Source organism: Cupressus sempervirens, chromosome 4, assembly GCF_028749045.1.
Source record: "Cupressus sempervirens isolate cs-2001-9-10 chromosome 4, ASM2874904v1, whole genome shotgun sequence".
Taxonomy (NCBI): domain Eukaryota; kingdom Viridiplantae; phylum Streptophyta; class Pinopsida; order Cupressales; family Cupressaceae; genus Cupressus; species Cupressus sempervirens.
The window spans coordinates 178684638-178707895 of record NC_143121.1 but is presented as its reverse complement, the minus strand read 5'-3'; the positions used below and the strand labels follow the sequence as shown (position 1 = coordinate 178707895).

The 23258-nt window shown below is 36.6% G+C and overlaps 1 pseudogene across 1 annotated transcript in view; it reads left to right on the top strand.

The window, feature by feature from the left end:
* The window catches only part of LOC149560554 (ribonuclease J-like), a 314963-nt pseudogene extending 296237 nt beyond the window's left edge, over positions 1-18726 (top strand). Inside the window, exons 18-19 of the transcript XR_016363705.1 lie at positions 16025-16443; positions 18575-18726. The product of XR_016363705.1 is annotated as a ribonuclease J-like (transcript). The remainder of the gene's footprint in view (positions 1-16024; positions 16444-18574) is intronic.
* The last annotated feature ends 4532 nt before the right edge of the window (positions 18727-23258 follow it).

Sequence of the window (23258 nt, the reverse complement as noted above, 5' to 3'; positions counted from 1 at the left end):
ATCTATACTTCTAGTAAAGTCTGATTATCATTCTATCAAATCATACACAATTTTTCTTAAGTTTGTAGAGATATTGTTATTATTTCTGATTGAATTCAGTTTGAGAGAGATCGTTATTATTTGAGATTGAATTTAGGTTGGAGAGGGATTGTTATTATTTCAGATTGAATTCATTTTGTAGAGGGATAACTGGAAATATTTTGATGCATTAAAAAAGTGTAAGTGGTTAATTACTCTTTTTGTAAGAAGAAATCACAAAATATGTAGCCAGTTTCACTTCTTGTAATAGTCTTAGACTTCGTGGACTGAGAATTCTGAGTTGGTGTTCATATCAGGAGGGTTGATGATTCCTTGGGTTGTGCCCTGAAATCTTGTTAATTCTTTAATTGTGAGACTGGATAAGGACAGTAGATCCCAGGAGCATTTCTGTGGTTTTCCTATCTTGGGTTTCCACGTAAAATCTTTTGCTTTATTTCTTATGTGATTGCACTCTTGGTTTCACTATTCAATTACTTTCAGATTTCAGTTTGAAGTTTAACAAGTTTAAATTTGATTAAGGTTCAAAAGTTTACTTCTGAATGCCACCCCCCTGACCCTCCACCACCTCCCACCCTAGGACTACAGTTGTGTTCTACAGCTCTTACATACTTGGACAGTATTCCTCCTATTACAACAAGGAATATTGTCTCATTCGAAAGACTTAACGATTTTCTGAATATCTTATGTACATTTACTTCTTACAATGAATTATCTGTGTGTCTATCTAACTTTGCTAAATTCTACTATGTAATGTCCCCATCTTTTTAGCCTCTCAATGGAGTTCTTAGCCTTTCATTCTTTGAAGGCTAAGTGGAGAAATAAGGTGAAATAATTAAATTAATTTATTATAAAGTCCTTAAATAATTTAAAAATTAAAAGGTGACTTCATATTTAATTAATTTAATTAAAAAGTGACTAAAATAAATATTAAATCATAAGTCACCAAAATCTTCTAAAAGCACAACTAATTATTGTTGGAAAGGAGGAAGCTTCTAGAAAAGTGCAATAAAATAATATTTTGTGTTCTTCTAGAAGGGGTGAAGGAATAGAATAAATAGAAGAGAGAGCCTCATTGTAGGGCATCCAGATTTGATATTGACATTTGCTTGTGCACTTGCGGAGCCAAAGGTTTCTGCAGGACATTTCAGTCATTGAGAACGATAACTCTCTTTGATTGGCAACTTTGAGGCCGTGAAACTATCAACTGATATTGTTGCATTTGCTGGAGGTGATATTTCAGTCATCTCATTGAAGCTTATTGAGTTTTTGCAGCAATTCATGAAGAAGATACACTTTAGATTTAAGGTTCATTCAATACCCTCATTTTATTTGCACTTTGGAAGGAGTTAAGCAGTGAATTCGGAGGCATATTAGGAAGTTCATACCTAGCTGCTACAATGCTGTGAACAATACCGCTACAGTGCATGACCGATTCTAATCACTTTAAAGCTGCCTACCAATCTCAGGTTCCCTGATTTTATCTTCATGTTTATGCATTATCTGAAAATACACCTACATGGTTTTGTATGGACAGTCTAGTTAGGTTGTTGAAGGTATTGTAACCTGATTTTATATCAGAAAAATATCAATTTTGAAGTTTGAAATATAATGTTAGTTTGCATGTCAACTGTTTGACAAAATGTCACTTGGCTGTAAGTGTTAATTTGCATTGAATTAGGTCATATATTGCATCAAGTAAAACAAAAAAAAGAGTTGCATTTCATGTTAGGTGTAGACTAAGTGGAAGAGAAGTCATCCTATGATATTAGATGTCATCTTTCTTATTCTGAAAGCAAACTGAAAATAAAATCAGTCATATATCCCTTTGCTGTACAAGTGTTTGACAAAATTTCTAAAAGCAAATATAACAAGTTTCAATCAAATTTGGACAAGGATATTTCAGTGGTATTAGAGCTTTCATCCTGCCATCCTATGAACAGTCAAACAATAGATGAGTGAGAGAGAAATCAGATGTTATAATAGGGAACAACGGAGACAACAATATCAGAATCCTCAGGTTGAAAGGGATACATTCTCAGACGCATTAAGAGAAAGAGATACCGGCAAAACAGTTCAAAATATGGTAGAAGAAGAAAATAGGGATGCAAGAGCTGAAAGGAAATTTGATACCATGCTTGATATGATGTCATGCTTATTAGTAAGAATGGATCAGCAAGCCACTCAAAATCAAAACACAGCTGAACATAGTGGAGTTAATGAGGAAAGGTCTATACATTGCGCTGAAGATACTAGAGGATTAGCCCCTAGGCCTCTTTTTCCCACCTTTACACCAAGAGAAGAACAACCACATGCTACTCCAACTATTTCTTTTGGAGACGAAGCTAGACAGACCTACTTGGAGTATACCACTCTCCCTCCTGATATGAGAGAAATATGGACATTTGATCAATTCATGAATCAAAGAAATAGGAGAGGAGGAAGGAATGATCACTATGCTCCAAGAAATGACTATCAACAAACACTTGATAAGATTTCCATGCCTTACTATGATGGAAGTAACAAATGCACAGCTAGGTCTTGGGTGTAATAACCCCAATAGGTTATAACTTCTTCAAACACCAAAAATCTTTATAATTTAGTTGTTTGACATTTCATCAAACACTTTGCAAGCAAGCTCTGATACCACTATAATAGCCCTCCTCAAATCTGCCCTAAAAAATGCTGATGAAAGCTCAAGGAATTTCATCAAACAATTCACTTGCAAGGGACGTATGACTGATATAGTATTTCAGCTAGCTTCATATGACTTTTTCTTCAATTTGCACCAATAAGAATCTTGTGCTAAAAGACTACAATGGACTACACAATGACCTAACATGAGTGTGCTACTAATTTTGACAATATTCAGTGCATATATATGATCTAAGCATGAGAAATGAACACCTACAGCCAACTGACATTTTTACAAACAGTTGGTATGCAAACTAACTAGCTGATAAATAATGATATTAAATTGCTTAAATGACACCAGCAATTATTATCTTCTTAATTGCAATGAAAAATACAATGCTCATGAAATATGCCCAAGACTTTGGCATTTACATGGATTACAAAATGGTAATGCTGGTATAATGCACACTTACAGCTGAAAGCTTATAACACCCTAAAAAGCAATACTAACAAAAGAACTTGGTTGTAGATGGCTGTAATAATTTCCTTCTATGCTGCCCCTTCTGCTTTTCTTTTTTTCGAACTACTTTTTCGGCCTTTTTTTTCGGTTCTGCTTTTTCGGACTGCTTTTTCATACCCGCTTTTTCAGTTCCGCTTTTTTCGAACTGCTTTTTCGTACCCGCTTTTTCAGCCTGCTTTTTTAGTTCCGCTTTTTCGAATTGCTACTATGTTGAATCTCAAGACCATATCTTTCAATGGCGTCAAGATTTCCAGCTTGAAGGGATTTCATCCTCCAAACTATTGAGACATAATCTCCAGAAAATTTCCCAATTTCTTTGATATTTCCAAGCATGCTTAAAAGAAGCTCTTCCATTTCTTTTATAGTGTTCTCACAAGAGCTTCATCCTTCGTTTTCTCAATGTGGGATAAAACATAACTCCCTTTATGTAACTTATGTCTCCAATGTGTTATAAAATAAAGGGGACTCTTTTAATTTAAATATTTTCCACAAACTATAGTTTATGCATTAATAAAGTTAAATATTTAAATTTAACTTTATAAAATAGCTTTATCAATGCAAAACAAATCTTATCAATGATAAACAAGTCTTCTTGCCGATTTTAAACAATTACCATCGACATACCGCTGCCACTGGATGTCCACCCATGCCCAAGATGACTTACTATAAATAGTAAGTATGCCCAAAGTTGCCTCAAAACCCCTCAGAAAGACCTGCAACTGAAACTATCTAGGCCAAATGGCCTTTAAGCCCCTTTAATGTTCTGGTTAGCCTATGGGACCGTGGGGAAATAGGCTAATGACAACATCATGCTATGAATGCTAAAAAGGGGACATTACAGTCCGCCCTTCCCAAAATTGCTTGTCCCCAAGCAATGGCCGAACAACAACCCAATCAATTCACCTGGATCCCAAATGTAGTCATGAACTATACTGTTATCAGTCAACATAGGCTCCTGCAACAACCTCTGAAAATTAACCAAGAGGAATCCATAATCAAATTGGCGAATACAACTCACCCAAACTCCAAAGTCAGGAACCCATGAGAAACAAGCTCTCGAGATATCAGAACCCAAGTAGAGTAGATAACCCAAACTGCCAACACAGTAAATATCATCAACGCATCCCACTGGTCTATATGGAATGTACAATCCAACTCTGCAACAATGGTGACCACTCCCACATGAAACTGCGCCAAATACAAAGAATCCACACACTGTACATCTATTGCAGTTAACACAACTCTGTAGATTACGGGCCACTGTCTCATAACCATAACTCCCATGCACCGCTGATGGTGAAAAGACATCACAAGATAAACAGCAAGAAATGGAACCCAAACCAAATCTACCTGCCACCAACTCCTCAACACAAGGATCAAATGCTAACTGATGTACATACCCTGCAGTATAATGCTGATAAAAAGAACCAACCCCAGTCAACAACTCACCATGAACAAGTGATACAACCCACTATGACTGATCATCAGCTAAGTCAGGAGATGTCATAGCCAAAGGAGTAGAATCAATAACAACAACCACTGAAGCATCACTCCCAAACTCCTGCTTTAAGTCATGTATTATCAAGCTATCAACCGCAGAACCTATTGCCATGTCATGCCCATCACAACTCTCATCCTGTGGCGTCAAACCATCCCATAACTAATGACAAGCACTAGGAATCAAAGTATATCTCCGTATCATCATCTCATCAACATAGTCATCAAAGGTAAATTGATGAGCATACCTCACAGTGTAATGCCGGTAGAATGCGCCAATCTTAGTCAGTGGCTCAGATTGCAACCCAGATGAAACTAACTGCAATTGATCACTAACCAAGCTGGAACTGACTACTACCTCCGAAGACATCACCAAGGGAGTAGTATCACTAGCAAGAACCATGCCAACTGCCGGCTCACCAACATCACACATGATCTTTGATACAACATCTCTAGTCTCTATGCCATCAGTACTAGAGGCCACCACCATGTCAGGCATACCACAACAATCTGCTATAGCACCCAACTCAACTGAACCTGACTCTAGTAGGAATGGAACCGATATGCCAATGTTAGTATCAAGGGTGGATGCATCCCCGTCTCCACTGTCTCTGACAATCTCAATCATGGACATCCTCGGATCAGTAGACACCACAGCTTGTGACTGTACAGAATCTGGTAAAGACTGAAGTCGCTCTAACTCCATGGTCACCTTAGCCAAATGAAACTGTGACCCCTCGAAAGCCAACTGTGTACTCTCAAGAATCTCAGAAGTCACCTCGACCTGCTGAGTAAGCTCACTCACCTCATCTTCCTTGGCCAATAATGCATCGTATGCCGTACTCCCCCACTCCATAAGATAATCTCTGTCGGCTACCAACTGCATATAATCCTGTCTCAAAATCTGAATAGCCTCCCATAAAGAGTGGATCTCTGTCAAGGAAAGATAATTACCTCCCTGCTCATCACTAGTAGGACAACCCCATCCACAAACTGCTAACAACTGACGAGCAGCGTCGAAATGCTGGCAAGCGATAGAAATGTCTCGCTCACTAACTCTCAACTAACTAGACACATGATGGCACTAGCTAGACTGTCTCCTACAAACCTCCTCTGACACACTGTCTAAAGGAGCATCCTCAAAGTTACTAGACTCTAGAGTATTACCATCCATATCCTGTGAATCAACTCCAAAGCTCATATCAACATATGTAGTATCAAAAACGGTAGCATCGCTGTCCAACCCCTCCGTACCATAAGAAACTGCTGAGGAAACTAAGTCCTCAAAACTATCCACAACATCCCCCTGGGTGTCGTCTGTAATAATTAAATCCTGGGACTCTCCTATAAACTCTGTCATCTTTGAGAAATCATCAACATGTGACCTAACTGTAAAAGAAAACTGAGTCCCTGCTATAAGCGCTAACTCTCGAACTGAGCTCACCTCAAGACAAAGATCGTTCACATGTCTCTCAGAATCCTGGAGAGCCAATTGAATATACACTAAGGAATTCCGAGTATCCTCTAGCTCATGAGAAAGTTGGTCAACCTCCTCCTCCTTCTTCAATGCATCTAAATGGATCCCTGCAAGATTAAGGAGATGATCGCGATCTGAAAGTCGGTGTATGTAACTTACCTTCATTGCCTCCATGCCTTCCTTGATCTGTTGTAAGTCGTCACAAGAAGAATCTGTTGTGACTCCTTTCTATCTCTCCTGCAGTTGAATCATCCAAATGTGATTCTCAATCAATCCATACATCTTGTCATGATGAGATAAAGTCGCGACAATATCCTTGTCCCTTGTCTTCAGCTGGCTTGCCAAACCAAGTGAAGAGCTACTAGCCTCTATCTCATGTGAAGAAGCATCCAACTGTGCTTGATACTCATTCTCTGCAAAGTCTTGAATGCTCACTTTCTGATCAACTGTACTATCCTCAAACATGACAGTATGCTCAACTGTTGTAACTTCATCTAGCCCAACTGTACTAGAATCACTATCTGTGTCAATCATGCAATCCGGTGTGCCTATGATATCACCTTCTGATGCAACTGGCTCAACCTGCACAACATTTGAAACCCCTTCTGCCTGTGAAGATGATGTAGATAAACCATTACCTGAAGATGTGCTGAAGTCTCCCTGTATCGAATCTGCATGTCTGTTAAACTCCTCATACAAGTTTCTGCCTGTCATAGGGAAGGTATGATCCTTAGGCCTATCAAAGCGTTTAATCAGTCTTTCCGAAAACTCCACATATGAGGTAATGTGTGCATGACCCATAGTGACCATACCATGATGCCACCACTTGTGTGCTAACCCATCCAGGTGAATTGCTGCATACTTAATAGCTTCTTTCTCAGGCATAGTGTAATGATCCCATCTTTTAGCTCTCACGTTCTCCAAAGTCTAAGTGGAGGATAAGAAGAAATTAAATTAATTTCTTATAAAGTCATTCAATTTAAAGGTGACTTTGTATTTAATTAATTTAATTATTAATTACAAGGGAGTAGCTTCTAGGGTATGTATTAATTATTGGGAGGACGGAAGCCTCTCGTCATTTAATTAATTATTGCTAGGGAGGGATTTCTAGAGAATGCATTAATTATTGGAAGGAGGAAACTTCTAGCTCTTGCAATTAATTAATGTTTTAGTTCCTTTTAGAAGGATGAAGAAAAGGATAAATAGGGCTGAAAGTCTCATTGTTGAGCATCGGATTATTGTATCGGATGATTATGACTTGCATTTGATAACAGTTTGGATGTGTGAATTCATATCTTTTTTGGCAATAGGGGACATTCATTCTCTGTTGTAACATTCTAGACGTCATTCCCTTAGGGTTTGGCCTTTGGAATACATCTCTTTGTACTTGATTGCAACATTTTTAGAATTAATATAATTTCAGCAGTTGATTCAGCTTTTGGGCATTCCTGGGTGTCCATTACACATAGGGTTCATTTGAAAGTATGTCAAGCTTTTGAACCCAAGCTCTTGCTCTAGACTTCCCCGAGCCATCATAATATGGTAACTGAAGTTTCCCTACTTTCTTCTGTAGCTCATAGCTCTAGTTCCTGTCATGTCCATGTGGCATATGCTTCATCCGCACATCTATATACTCCCTAAAGGTAATTGCAGCAATAAAATATGGACCTCCGGCTTCCCAATCTCTCCTCAGCTGGTCCTGTATATCAGTGATCTGGGGCTCTGGTACGGGCTACTCTGGAGCTCTAGGAGGAAATATGGGAATCATGGGCCGCGAACTCACTGTCCTAGTTTGCTGGGGTGCATGACTGAAATTGTTCCCAACTTGTTCGCCTCCATTATGTGCCCCATCCTGATTATTACCATTCTGATTATTTCCTCCACCCACATTAGCATTCAACCCCATTTGACAAGCCATCATCTGCATCATAAGTTCAAATCTCTGACTCTGTTCCTGTGCTCTTTGCTCTGCTGATCGATGTCTCTGTGCTAAGGTGTCTAATAATTGTAAGAATCTTTCCTTTCCCTGATCTGGACCGGCATTCATTTTGTCAAACATTTTTCTCTCTATCTGGCTATTCCAAATTCTTTATAAGACCTCCAAAGGATGGCAGGACTTATAGCTCTGATACCACTGCAATAACGCCAACAGGTTATAACTTCTTCAAACACCAAAAAACTTTATACTTCAATTGTTTGACATTTCGTCAAACACTTTGCAAGCAAGCTCTGATACCACTGTAATAACCCCAACAGGTTATAACTCCTTCAAACACCAAAAATCTTTATACTTCAGTTGTTTGACATTTCGTCAAACACTTTGCAAGCAAGCTCTGATACCATTGTAATGGCCCTCCTCAAATCTGGTCTCAAAAATGTTGATGTAAGCTCAAGGAATTTCATCAAACAGTTCACATGCAAGGGACGTATGACTGATATAGTATTTCAACTGACTTCAAATGACTTTTTCTTCAATTTGCATCAATGAGAATCTTGTGCTAGAAGACTACAATGGACTACACAATGACCTAACATGAGTGTGCTACTAATTTTGACAATATTCAGTGCATATATATGATCTAAGCATGAGAAATGAACACTTGCAGCCAACTGACATTTTTACAAACAGTTGGTATGCAAACTAACTAGTTGATAAATAATGATATTAAATTGCTTAAATGACACCAGCAACTATTATCTTCTTAATTGCAATGAAAATTACAATGCTCATGAAATATGGCCAAGACTTTGGCATTTACATGGATTACAAAATGATAATGCTGGTATAATGCACACTTACAGCTGAAAGCTTATAACACCCTAAAAAGCAATACTAACAAAAGAACCTGGTTGTAGATGGCTGTAATAATTTCCTTCAATGCTGCCCTTTCTGCTTTGCTTTTTCGAACTGCTTTTTCGGACTGCTTTTTCGGCCTACTTTTTTGGTTCCGCTTTTTCGGCCTGCTTTTTTGGTTCCGTTTTTTCAGGCTGCTTTTTCGTATCTGTTTTTTTCAGACTGCTACGCTCTTGAATCTCAAGACCATATCTTTCAATGGCGTCAAGATTTTCAGCTTGAAGGGATTTCGTCCTTCAAACTATTGAGACATGATCTCCAGAAAATTTTCCAATTTCTTTGATTTTTCCAAGCATGCTTAAAAGAAGCTCTTCCATTTCTTTTATAGTGTTCTCACAAGAGCTTCATCCTTCGTTTTCTCAATGTGGGATAAAACATAACTCCCTATATGTAACTTATGTCTCCAATGTGTTATAAAATAAAGGGGACTCTTTTAATTTAAATATTTCCCACAAACTATAGTTTATGCATTAATAAAGTTAAATATTTAAATTTAACTTTATAAAATAGCTTTATCAATGCAGAACAAATCTTATCAATGATAAACAAGTCTTCTTGCCGATTTTAAACAATTACCATCGACATACCGCTGCCACTGGATGTCCACCCATGCCCAAGATGACTTACTATAAATAGTAAGTATGCCCAAAGTTGCCTCAAAACCCCTCGGAAAGACCTGCAACTGAAACTATCTAGGCCAAATGGCCTCTAAGCCCCTTTAATGTCCTGGTTAGCCTATGGGACTGTGGGGAAATAGGCTAATGACAACATCATGCTATGAATGCTAAAAAGGGGACATTACATTGGGTTCAAAAGCTTGATAATTATTTTTCTTTGAGACCAATGCCTGAAGAGGATGCCATAAGATTTGCTACACTACATCTTGAAGGAGCTGCTCATGAGTGGTGGTACCATGGGTTAGTCACTCTTGGACACAACATTATCACTACATATGAGGAGTTTACCAATGCGCTGACTGAAAGGTTTCATGTCAAAGATCTTGAGATGAGTTTCCATGAATTGTTACAACTAAAATAGCATGGTTCCCTTGATGCTTATGTGAATGACTTCCAACAGTTATTGGTCATGGTTGCTAACATCAGTGAAAGAAGATTGGTGGTCTTATTCATGGAAGGATTGATGGAGCCATTGAAGGGTTGGTTGAAAGCTTTTGATCCTCCCTCACTACAGGAAGCAATGAAAAAGGCATGAAGCATGGATTTCACTACCCCAACCAGCAAGTTTACATCAAAGGGAACATTTTCCAATTGTGACAACAAGAAGTTTCCTAAGGAGGACAAAGCTAAGGTAAGTCTACTTTTCCGTTTGACCGTGAGACTCTTAATGATTTAAGGAAGAGGAAACTATGCTTCTATTGTAAGGGACCATATGATATTAACCATGACTGCCCTATGAAACTTAAGGGGAAGTCAAACCGTGTAATGTGGACACTAATTGAAGATTTTGATTCAGACCAACAATCTAGAATTAATGATTTAGAATAAGAAAAATCAGAACATGATGAAGAATTAGAGGAAGAAGTGAAGCTTAAAGAGGTTCGTCTCACAAGTATTCAGCGAGAAGGGTCTTTTAGGATGTGAGGGGTTCTTGCTGATCAAAAGATTATTACCCTTCTTGACACAGGTGTGACACACAATTTCATTGATGCTAGGCTTGTTGAGAGGTGTGGCATACACATTGAGGAGTTTGAGGGAATTCAAGTTAAGGTTGCTAATGGTTACACTCTTAGGTGTGACAAGATGATTTCAAATTTTCCCATGCGCTTGAATAATTATGAGTTCAAGGTAGATTTTTATGTGGTGAACATGGGAGACATAGATATGGTTTTGGGAATGACATGGTTACATGACATAGGAATATTCACCCTCAACCTTCGTGAGATGGGAATGAGATTTGAGATGGATGGAAAAACTGATGTGTTGAAAGCACTCAGAGACACCAGTTGCAAGACTTTCTTTCAGGAAAATGGAACGTCTCTTGCATCATGACATGGTCGAGTGGGCAGCAGGTTGTGTTTTGAAGCCAACACAGGAAGAGCAGCAAAAACCTGTTTATCCTCCTGTATACAAGAGTTGAGGATCAAGCATGATAAGGTCTTTAGTGAGATTCCACCCGATAGACCTCCAGATAGAGGGTTAGAGCACATCATCGAATCGGAGGGGGGTACTAAGCCTATGATAGTCACTCCCTACAGGTACCTTAAGTAGCTCAAAGATGAGATAGAAAAAACTATCAAGGAGTTGCTAGCTATGGGGCATATTAGACCAAGTAAGTCACCTTTTGCTTCATCAGTGGTATTGGTTAAAAAGAAGGATGGTACTCTAAAGATGTGTATTGATTATAGAATGTTTAACAAAAGAACAATGAAGAACAGATATCCAATCCCAAGGATTGATGAGTTGATTGATGAATTGCATGGTGCCAAGTACTTCTTCAAAATTGATCTGAGATTAGGTTACCACCAAATTCGTGTAAGGAAAGAAGATATTGAGAAGATAGTTTTTCATTGCCACTGTAGACATTTTGAGTTTGTGGTTATGTCGTTTGGGCTAACCAATGCCCTTGCTACATTCCAGTCTACTATGAATAGGGTATTTCATTCACAGTTGAGGCGATTTGTGTTAGTCTTCTTTGATGATATCTTGGTTTATAGCAGGACATGGGAAGAGCATCTTGCACATCTTGACATAGTTTTGGGTATTCTTGGTAATGAATCTCTATATGCCAAGGAATCTAAATGTGACTTGGGTATGACAGAATTATTATATTTGGGTCACATCATTAGTGCAGAAGGAGTTTGGATGGATCCGGATAAGGTCAAGGCATTTGTTGAGTGGCCTACTTCAACGAATCTGACACAACTTAGAGGGTTTTTGGGCTTATGCGGATTCTATTGCAGATTTGTCAATGGGTATTCTTGCCATGCAGCACCACTTACAAATTTGACCAAGAAAGGGGCTTTTGTTTGGACTCGTGAGGCATAGGAATGCTTTGAGATGTTCAAAGGACTTATGACTACTTGCCCAGTGCTTGCATTGCCTAATTTCACTAAACCCTTTGAGTTGCAGTGTGATGCTTCAAGTGAGGGGATTGGAACTGTCCTTATGCAAGACAAACATCCAATTGCAAATGAGAGTAGGAAGCTAAAAGGTCTTGAGAGGAGCTATAGTATATATGACAAGGAAATGTTGGCCATTCTACATGCATTGACCAAGCTTAGGCAGTACTTAGTGGGTAGTAAGTTCGTTGTAAAAATAGACCATAATAGCTTGAGACATTTCCTTGGGCGGCGGGATCTTAATGACCGTCAACAGAAGTGGGTAAGCAAGTTGCAATCTTATGACTTTGACATTTCTTTTGTCAAAGGTTCACAAAATATAGTCGCTGATGCCTTGTCTTGCCGACCACATTTGAGCTTTATGGTTGAGGTTTCAAAGGATTGCAATCATTTGATTGTGGCAGAATATGTTAAGGATTCTTGGGCTTCAGGTATTATTGATGGGTCACTGCAGGATGATAGGTACGCGGTGGTGAATGATCTTATCATTTACAAGGGGAAGATCTTTTGACTCCAGGATCAGAATTATAGAACATGGTATTGATTTTCTTTCATGATTCACCATTGGCAGGCCATCTTGGGTGTTTCAAAACCTATCGATAGGTTTGGGAGAGGTTCACTTGGAAGGGACTAAAATCTAATGTTCTACAATATGTTAGGGAGCGTGTTGTTTGTTAGTAGAACAAACAGGACCATACATATCCTGCTGGTTTATTACAGCCACTTCCAATTCCAAATAGGAAGTGAGAATGTATATCCATGGACTTCATCACAGGGTTGCCAAAAGTACAAGGTAAGGATTGTGTATATGTGGTGGTTGATCGCTTGACCAAGTTTGCACATTTCTTTTCAGTCACTATTTCATATTCAGCCACATAGGTTGCTGAACTATTTTTTCATGAGGTGTTTAGATTGCATGGATTACCACGAAACATTGTTAGTGATCGAGACAGTCGGTTTATGAGCAATTTTTGGCAGGAATTTTTTAGATTGTGTGGGACCAAGCTTTCTCTGAGTACTAGTTACTACCCTCAGACAGATGGACAAATAGAGATAGTCAACGAATGGGTGGAAGGGTACCTCAGAAATTATATTGTTGGGCAGAAAAAAGGGTGGGTTAAGTGGATATACCTTTGTGATTATTGTTACAATACCACTTACCATCTTTCTATTTAGATGACACCATTCATGGCCTTGTATGGTTATGGGGTTCCTAGCTTTCTTGATTTGTTGATGAGTGATAGTAGAGTGCCTAGTGCTGGAGACATGTTACAGGGAAATCAGGATATCATGAGGGCTCTTCGTGAAAACATCTAGAAGGCACAAAACCAACAAAAATAGTATGCAAATCAGAAGAGAGTGGAATGCTCTTTTGAGGTTGGGGACATGGTGTATTTGATGTTGCAGCCCTACAGATAGTCTACTCTCAAGAAGAGTGGTGTAGAGAAGCTTAAGCCGCGATACTATGGACCCTTCCGAGTCATTAGGCATGTGGGTGAGATGGCTTACGAGCTAGAGTTGCCGGCGGACAGCAAAGTGCACAATATTTTCCATGTGTCACGCCTCAAGAAGGCATTGGGACATCATTTGGTTCCTTCTGGCGGTTCTAACACCCTTAGATGATGAGGGTAAGTTGATTTCGATACTAGAGGCTATATTAGATTTTAGAGAGAAGTAGTTGAGAAGCTATGTCATTAGAGAATATTTGATTAAATGGAAGGACCTACCTACTGAGGATGCTACATGGGAGAGTGAAGAGATTCTGCAACATCCAAAGTTGAGATTGCTTGGGAACAAGCAATTTCCAAAGGGGCGGACTATAATATCCCCATCTCTTTAGCCTCTCAATGGAGTTCTTAGCCTTTCATTCTTTGAAGGCTAAGTGGAGAAATAAGGTGAAATAATTAAATTAATTTCTTATAAAGTCCTTAAATAATTTAAAAATTAAAAGGTGACTTTATATTTAATTAATTTAATTAAAAAGTGACTAAAATAAATATTAAATCATGTCACTAAAATAAAATTATATTATATGGAAAAGGGAATCTTCTAGAAGCACAATAATTATTGTTGGAAAGGAGGAAGCTTCTAGAAAAGTGCAACAAAATAATATTTTATGTTCTAGAAGGGGTGAAGGAATAGAATAAATAGAGGAGAGAGCCTCATTGTAGGGCATCCAGATTTGATATTGATATTTGCTTGTGCACTTGTGGAGCCAAGGGTTTCTGCAGGACATTTCAGTCATTGAGAACGATAACTCTGTTTGATTGGCAACTTTGAGGCCGTGAAACTATCAGCTGATATTATTGCATTTGTTGGAGGTGATATTTCAGTCATCTCATTGAAGCTTATTGAGTTTTTGCAGCAATTCATGAAGAAGATGCACTTTAGATTTAAGGGTCATTCGATGCCCTCATTTTATCTGCACTTTGGAAGGTGTTAACCAGCAAATTCAGAGGCATATTAGGAAGTTCATACCCAGCTGCTACAGTGCTGTGAACAATACCGCTATAGTGCATGACCGATTCTGATCAGTTTTAAAGCTGCCTACCAATCTTAGGTTCCCTCATTTTATCTTCATGTTTATGCATTATTTGAAAATACATCTACATGGTTCTGTATGGACAGTTTAGTTAGGTTGTTGAAGGCATTGTAACCTGATTTTATATCAGCAAAATATCAATTTTGAAGTTTGAAATATAATGTTAGTTTGCATGCCAACTGTTTGACAAAATGTCACTTGGCTGTAAGTGTTAATTTGCATTGAATTAGGTCATATATTGCATCAAGTAAAACAAAAAAAGAGTTGCATTTCATGTTAGGTGTAGACTAAGTGGAAGAGAAGTCATCCTATGATATTAGAAGTCATCTTTCTTATTTTGAAAGCAAACTGAAAATAAAATCAGTCATATATCCCTCTGCTGTACAAGTGCTTGACAAAATTTCTAAAAGCAAATATAACAAGTTTCAATCAGATTTGGACAGGGATATTACATACTAGCTATAGGTGCTCAAGGACTGCCAGTCCTTGACTGCTAAAGTAGTTAATCACTATTATATTATTGGTTTAAGGTTGGGGACATCACATAATCTATGTGATATTTCACAGAATAAATCACATCTATCCAGGATGGTATTATTGATTTGTTTTCAGCTTCTTTGAATGATATGGAAAATATGATTAGAATGATGAATTTGAAAGGTTGGTATTATTTAATTTCATAAACTAATTTAGGTATCAAATTCTCTGATGCCTATATATGATAACTCATGGTGTTACATTCAAATAACATATTTTATCCTGAATTTTCCATAGAGATTAATTTTTTATCAATTTAAAAATCTTGAATTAAATTTTCAATGCTGAAAAGCTATAGCACTTGCAATATTTGTGTGTTATAAAACACCTCCCAATAGTGTCTTATAGTTTTGATCAATTCCGGTAGAAGGTACGAGTCACTGAAGACTTTACAATTTACACAATCACTACTGCCAATACAATAGAGACAAGCTCATGGAATGGGTACTATTTACATAGCAGTGGTGTGTTTTTTAACATGTCCGCCAGTATGCTTCTCTCCTGATATGTGTCTTTTTCAATCATATTTGCATATTTCAGAGGAGTTGCTTAAAGAGTAGAATAAATTTTTTGAAATGTGTTGAAGTGATCTGAATAATTCAATTTCCTACTTTTTAACTTTGGCATGTCTCCTGATATGTGTCTTTTTTCAATCATATCTGCATATTTCAGAGGAGTTGCTTAAAGAGTAGAATAATTTTTTAAAAATTTGTTGAAGTAATCTGAATAATTTATTTCCTACCTTTTAACTTTGGCTTGTTTATATTCCTAATCTTCTTTTGATCCTGTCTATATTTCTAATCCTCTTTTGATCCTATAAAATTTGTATTCTCTACTTCCTGGTGCAGAAAAGTCATCAACTGGAGATTTGTCTATCTTATCCAACGACCATGAAGATCAAGTTGGAATAGGTGAAGACCATGCAGGTCGTCATGGAACTTCTGAAATGGCATTGTCGGTATCCTCTGGACTATCTTCTTCCATCGCATCTGAAGATAAAAAAAAGGATTTAGCTACAGTTTCTCCAGAACCTTCAGTATTGGATTTATCATCAAAAGCTCCACCAACAAAGAAGCGGTCCAGGTGGAAGAAAATGGAGACTGAAAAGTTGATAGAATTATGCAGGAAAATGGAAGGTCCATTTAGAACCTCAAGAACAAAGAAGGCTGCATGGGAAAAAATTTCTGCAACTTTGTTAGAGTGTGGAATTGAACGAACCCCAGATCAATGTAAATCGTACTGGTCATCACTCATAAAGAAGTACAAGGTTAGGTTCAAGAAATCTATTACATTCCATTTCACTTCAGCCATGTTCTCCTAGAGAAATGATAAAAAAATTGAAAGAGTAGTTTTTGAAAAGAAGAGAACTTTACTGGGCCCATCTATATATTAGCTATGTTACAGTCCCAAAAGTTAAAATCAGTTTCTTTTAATGCTTTTGGTCTAAATTTATCTTCATCATACGTCTTATAGTCATTGTAATTCATGCCTTTGCCATGGATTTATAATTATTTTTATTTATAAGGTCTCTATTCAAGCAGTGACTGAATTGTTATAGTTTCCAAATATGGGGGGTTTCAGAAAACCCACCTGATTTTTCTTTTTTATCTTACCTATAAAGAAAAAACATGCTTATACAGTGTGGCCCATTTTTATTGTATTAAAATACAAAAAGTACAAAAAGTAGAGACAGCTTTGTACGAGGCTTTAAAAAAATGTGGCTACCTCCACTATAGCATGACCCAGAGACAAGTAAAATACACAGAAACTGTTGCCAAATTTTACACTCATTGAAGTCCTGGAAGCCATAGAAACCCAGAAGCAACTGCAGGACACCTGTCTGAACAACTAAAAGCAGCAGTCATCACATAGCCACAAATCAGACACCATACAGTAAGATTTTCATGTTTTTCTCTGATCTTATAAATTTTAAATTAGCAATTAAAAAATAAAATTTATTTTATTAAAGCACTGTTGAAGAACTGCTTAAACTTCTATGGCAGTATGAATATTGGGTATTAGTTAGAAACTACAATTTTCATTATTTTGTATTTTCCCTGAAGTCTTGGGATGGGGGAACCAAGACCTAAATTTGGGGCCTGCGAATGGAGAGAGTTGGGTCACAATGGTGGAGCACTAGAGCGTCCAATTGGGTTGAGGGACAGTGCCCATAGCAAGGTTGATGGGTGGTGCCCCTTTATGGGATTTACTAGAAGCACTTCTAGTGCATTCTTGTGATATGGGGCAAGGTCAAGGGGCAAAACACCCACCACCAAGCCTAAATAAATCACACAAACCTTCACAGTACACATCATTACCACCAAACCCAAATTAAGGCCATCAAAACCACAGAAACCTTCACACGGCATAATTTTCACAATCTTATCACTGTGTTTTTGTCACACCAGGTCCTTAGTATTTCTCATATTCTTTTAAAGTGCACTTTTTAAACTGAATGGCATTGGGGATATGTGCTTGAGACATGCAAGGGAGTCCCTTAAGGATGCCGAAGGACATCCCAATTTTTTTGTAGTATCCCCAAAACTAGGGAATGTCCTTGAAATGTTTTCTTTGAGGAGATGTCCAGAAAATTCCTTGGAGTCTTGGCAGTGGTGGTGGAACGGTAGGGAAACATTCTCAACTCTGTACATCCCTCTGAACTCTCATTCTTTTTCATTTTTTAATTACTAACATATATATATATATATATATATATATATATATTTATTTATTTATTTATTTATTGCCTTTTTTAATTGATCATTTTCATTCATATTTATGGTGCACTGTATAAACTTTCCCGTTACTTCCATATGAAAGATGCTACCTACTCACTTGAATACATATCATGCCCAGTAAACATGAAGGAAATCTACAGTTGACGTGTTTTCTAGATTTCTCCCTTGTAAAGCACAGTTGCAGATGTACATACTAGGTCTGTCCTTCAACCTCTCCTAGTAGATGGCATATATTTCTCTATGCAAATTACACTTCAAACAATGATTTTTTTGTTTAGATACCTGCCTCTCTCTATTTCCTGGAAATATATAGAATTCCAATAAAGGATGTCAATATCTGATTTCTTCAGATTTTAAATGGATGTTGCATAAATGAAGTTTAAGTAAAATAGTAATTAGAGCTCCCATGAGTGATTGTAAATCGATAGTTTCATTTCTATTGTAACTCATCTTCCATTTTCAAGTTCTTTGCTTTATACACACACACAAAACCTCATTTTCATGAGGAAAAAAATTCTGAGTTTGTGTAATCTCCTATTTGTGTCATGTATTTTCATAGAAAACTCTTAATGAGTTTAATTCTTGCCTTTTATTTGAATGATTGAATTTACTATGTTCTTCCTGAGAACCTAACATCAAATTGTGCTTTTCATTTTACAGAGTGTTATTGAAGGTGAAACAAGTGAAAGACAGTGGCCATTTTTGGCTGCAATGGATACAATAGTCTCATATGATAAAAAGTGAAGGAAGGGAATGAAACCACTGATTGTCTTTAAATGGCGTAAAATCCTCAGGAAGGTTTTAGATGGAACAAAGTCAATATATTTTGTATGGAAGGTAACACACCAATGATTTCTACCTCATCTCTTTGAAATATTCTTTTTACCAATATTATAGATATCCTGTAGTTGACTATATTTCTGTGGGGTTGGCATTAGATATCTAGCTTAAAAGGACACTTTGGGTGTTTCAAGAGTTCAATTCCTTTTTTTTTGCAGTTTTATACAAATAGTTAAGCCCTCTGATGTTTTATCTGTAACTTGCAGGGCATCATCCTTTGTAAAATTGTATTAAACTAGATGAGGAGTTTCAGATTTTTTGAAGCAGATTTTAGCACTCCAGGGCATTTGTTAATGCTGGTTTTCTGATTCAAATTCTTAACACCCAGTTATTGACTTGAGGTCATCTTGTGGTATAAAATTCAGTAGATTTGGATAAACAATTTTTCGAGATTTGATATAAAATCTCCACTATGAATTCAAAAAATAAAGCTCCTATATGTATCTCTATATAATCTACCTTTTGCATTAAATTAAGCAGGATTCCTAGCTATCCAATAACTTGTTTTTTGGGGATTATATTAGGGCATTATGGCTGGTGATGTAAGCTAAGAAAACATGCCCTTTCTTGAGAGAATTATGAAGAATGTTTTTTTACCTGTTAATGGAAAACTGTGCATTTTAATGAAGAAAGTTTTTTTCCTGTCAATGGAAAATTGTGCATTTGAACTCTATGGATTGGAGACAAAAGAAGATTGTACATTGTAGGCTAAAGTTGCTAACAAGTGTATGCATAATGCTGCATTCAATTTTCTTTAGGGTTTAAGAAGGGGGTTTTTCTTAATATTGTTGGTTGTTAAGGACTTTGATGAACATCTATCACTACAACATTTGGAGTTAAATTGCGACAGCAATTTGTGACGGCAGTGTAATTTGTGTTGATTTTCATGTTTCGCTTTTGCAATTGCCCCTAACGCCATCGCAATACCAGTGACGTAGGTGTCGTAATTGCGATGCCCACACGAGTATAAACAAAAAGAAAAAAAAAACACGACATAAATCATTCCCCATTTGTTTTGATTGTGTTGAGAGTTACATGTGAAAGGAGGTGGAGAGCTTTGAATGTCGTCGTGCCCTTGTGCTTGGTGCATTTCGTTCTTGTGATGTATCTTTGGATTTTGTTGTTGTGGATATCTCAGCATTTTGTTGGCATGCCTTTGCTCTGTGATTTGGTTGTCGTGCCCTTGTTGTACCCTTGTTGTGCGATTTCAGTGTTGTGCCCTTGCTTTGCAATTTTGTTGCCATGTCATGCCCTTGCTCTACAATTTTGTTGCCATGCTCAAACTCTGTGATTTTCTTCAATGGTACCTAGCTCTGTGATTTTCTTCAAGGGTATGTAAATGTTGGTTTCTTTTCCTTCTAAACAGGTATCTCTTTATATCTCTTGCTAACTTTTCCGTCTAAATAGTTATCTCTTTATATCTCCTTCTGAACATGTATATTTAGAGATCTTTTTTAAGGTGTTTATTACATCTTAGCACAACAAAAAAATTGATCCAACTACATACATATTCCAAAATCCAAAAAAAAAAAAAAAAAACACTCACTCAACTTGCGCTAAGTGACTTACCTCAAGAGCCTCCACAAAAATACTGCAGACTAGGAAAAATTGGCAGAGTTCGCAAATTTTTTTACAAAGACATATCATAGCAGATATTTTTAGAAAGAAACTAGCCATAACCAGTTCAATGGATCTAGTTGTTGATTAGTTGGGTTGATTACAAGTTCCTATAGATCTGTCATCAAATTAGGTACAATAAGATGAACAATCAGTTGTTCCCAGCTAGCAGGATCAAATATAGTTTTTCAATGTGATAAAATTGCATATGCAAGGAATTGAAGAATAACTTCAATGAAGAGTTGAGTGTAAGGAGTTGAAGAAGCAAGTTCTGCTTCTGTGTAAATGCCATAATCACAAGGCTCATTCCCTTGTAGAAGCCTTTGTTACAATGACATTACCTCTAAACTAAGCAAATGATGTTGAAGTGGTTCCCAACCTTGAAACACTTTTATAAGCATTTGATAGTTGGGATCATCGCAGGGAGACTATGCCAATACTTGAAATACTTTTATAAGCATTTGATATTTGGACTGTAAATTCTCAAAGACACTTGCAAGTGATTCCAATGTCATAGTACCTACTACAACACTTTCTTGGATTTTATCAAATGGCTCCCATAATATCCTCTATGTTGTCTAGCTATTGTTTCTATCATGCAACCTCTAAAGTCGCGTCTTCTCCTTCGCTCTCATGCCTTAAATTTTGATTATTAAACTTCTGAATATCTGTCTCTACCTTATCTTAAATCAACTTCACATTGTGTTGTAACTCTAGCATAGGTGTTTATTCATCAATAGCTTTCATTTCAACATTCAAGTTTTCAAGATTGGTCAACACCCTCACTTGCGGACCTCTCATGTCAAGCACTTTTTGTACTATTTCAACACCATGTTCTTGCTTCTAAGCTAACAGCTCTTCAGGTGCATTTTCTTGTAAAACATTAATTTTGTTGAACAATTGTAAACTCTTAGAAAGTGCATTGTTGTTTTTATGTATGTATATAAAATAATGAATAATAATAATATTTTCATGTATGTCAAAATAATAAATAACATTACCATTGGATCACATAATAATGAAGTAATCAAACCAATTAATCAGAAACTAGCCTATTGATGAGTTTTTACTCGCTATCCTATTGATGTTGATCAAGAAACACATTCACTCTAATAGTTTCCTTTGTAATCATAAAAACTGAATTCCACGATTAATAAAAAGAATTGCAATGATCTCAACGCTGAATGTAATTGATTCTTGAAAGACATATTGGGATTAAGTCTTTTTGTTGATTTAATCAAAGGAGAAATAGAATGTACATGGCTGACATCCAGGATAAAATAAGGCTTAGAGTGCTTATGGGTTGAGCACCATAACCCAAATTCTTATATGATTATCTGAAATAGAGAGATCTAATGGTAGTAGCTTTCAAATTGGGTGCGCATGAATATCTATTGGGTCTATGAACAATAACTCTAGGAGTTGTTTGTGCTTGTCCTGATACTTCTTGGATAGAAAACATAGTATGCCTAATTCAAGGGGATTACTTCCCAAATTAAAAAAAGAAAAAGGTTATTGACTAACAAAAAGTTTGTTTAGTAAAAACAAGGTTATTGATTTTGGTGTCGACTAACAATATACAAAAAATGATATTACATTGTAAACAAGGTTGTATTTGATATTATGTTTAATTCATAATTATAGTTAGATACTATATGATCCCCTATTTGAATTGTGTTCCCTCTATTTTTTGCTGAAATTTTATGTACCAAGATCTTACTTTGTGCATACTTTGATCATTATAAGTATATGATGATTAGCTGGTTTAGAATTTCATTAAATAGCATCAGACACACAAATTATTTATTTAATTGAACTCCTTTTGGAGTTCTTTATTCATATATTTGCAACCACTTTTCTTAATGTTATCCTAAGATGATATGGGATTTTCTATGCATCATAAGAATATGGAGAAATAAATTGAAAATCTATTATAGAATATATAACAGTAAAGAAACAATACAGCTAGGAGAAGCATAGGTGTTTGATCCTCGATAGTTTTCAACTTCACATTGTGTTGCAACTCTGGCATAGGTGTTTGATGATAGTTTTCAACTTCAATTGTGTTGTAACTCTAGCATAGGTGTTTGATCCTTGATAGTTTTCATTTCAACATTCATGTTTTCAAGATTGGTCAACACCTTCACTTGCAGACCTCTCATGTCAATCACTTTTTGTACTATTTCAACACCCAATGTTTCTTTCAAAACCATATGTGTAGATATAAACATTAAGTAACATATCCAATATTTTTGCAAATATACACATTAACTATTCCAAATTTTTCTTTCAAAATCATATGTGCAAATACAAACATTAAGTACAGCATGTCCAATATTCTTACAAAATTATACATTAATTACACCAGATTTTTCTTTGAAAACCATATGTGCAGATATAAGCATTAACTACAACCAACTCAATAAGGGTACATGAATAAGTTATTCATGTGAAGAAGGATTGTGTCAGATAATACAAGAGAGTTTGATCAAAATAGGGAGACAGTCACTAGATTATTGTCTAACTTTCAGAGACTAGGTGCTGACAAATGTTGTCCTTGCAAGCATTGTAACGACTTAAAGAAAAGAAGAATCAAAATCAAAATCACTTAGAGACATTGTTGAGAGAATGATCACACTGAAGGGGGGTTTGATTATCATCCATTGGTAAGTTGTTTGTTATATTTTTTTAACAATTGATATACTTATGAACTACAGAAAGGGGGTTTGATTATCATCATTTTTATATAGGTCAATCTCCATAGGGTAGTACATGATATGGACCAACACATCTTGGAGGAACATGGAGGTGTGAATATGGAGGAACATGGAGGTGTGAGTATTGAAGGAGAAGAACATGATCCCATGGAATAGGACGATCGTGTGCT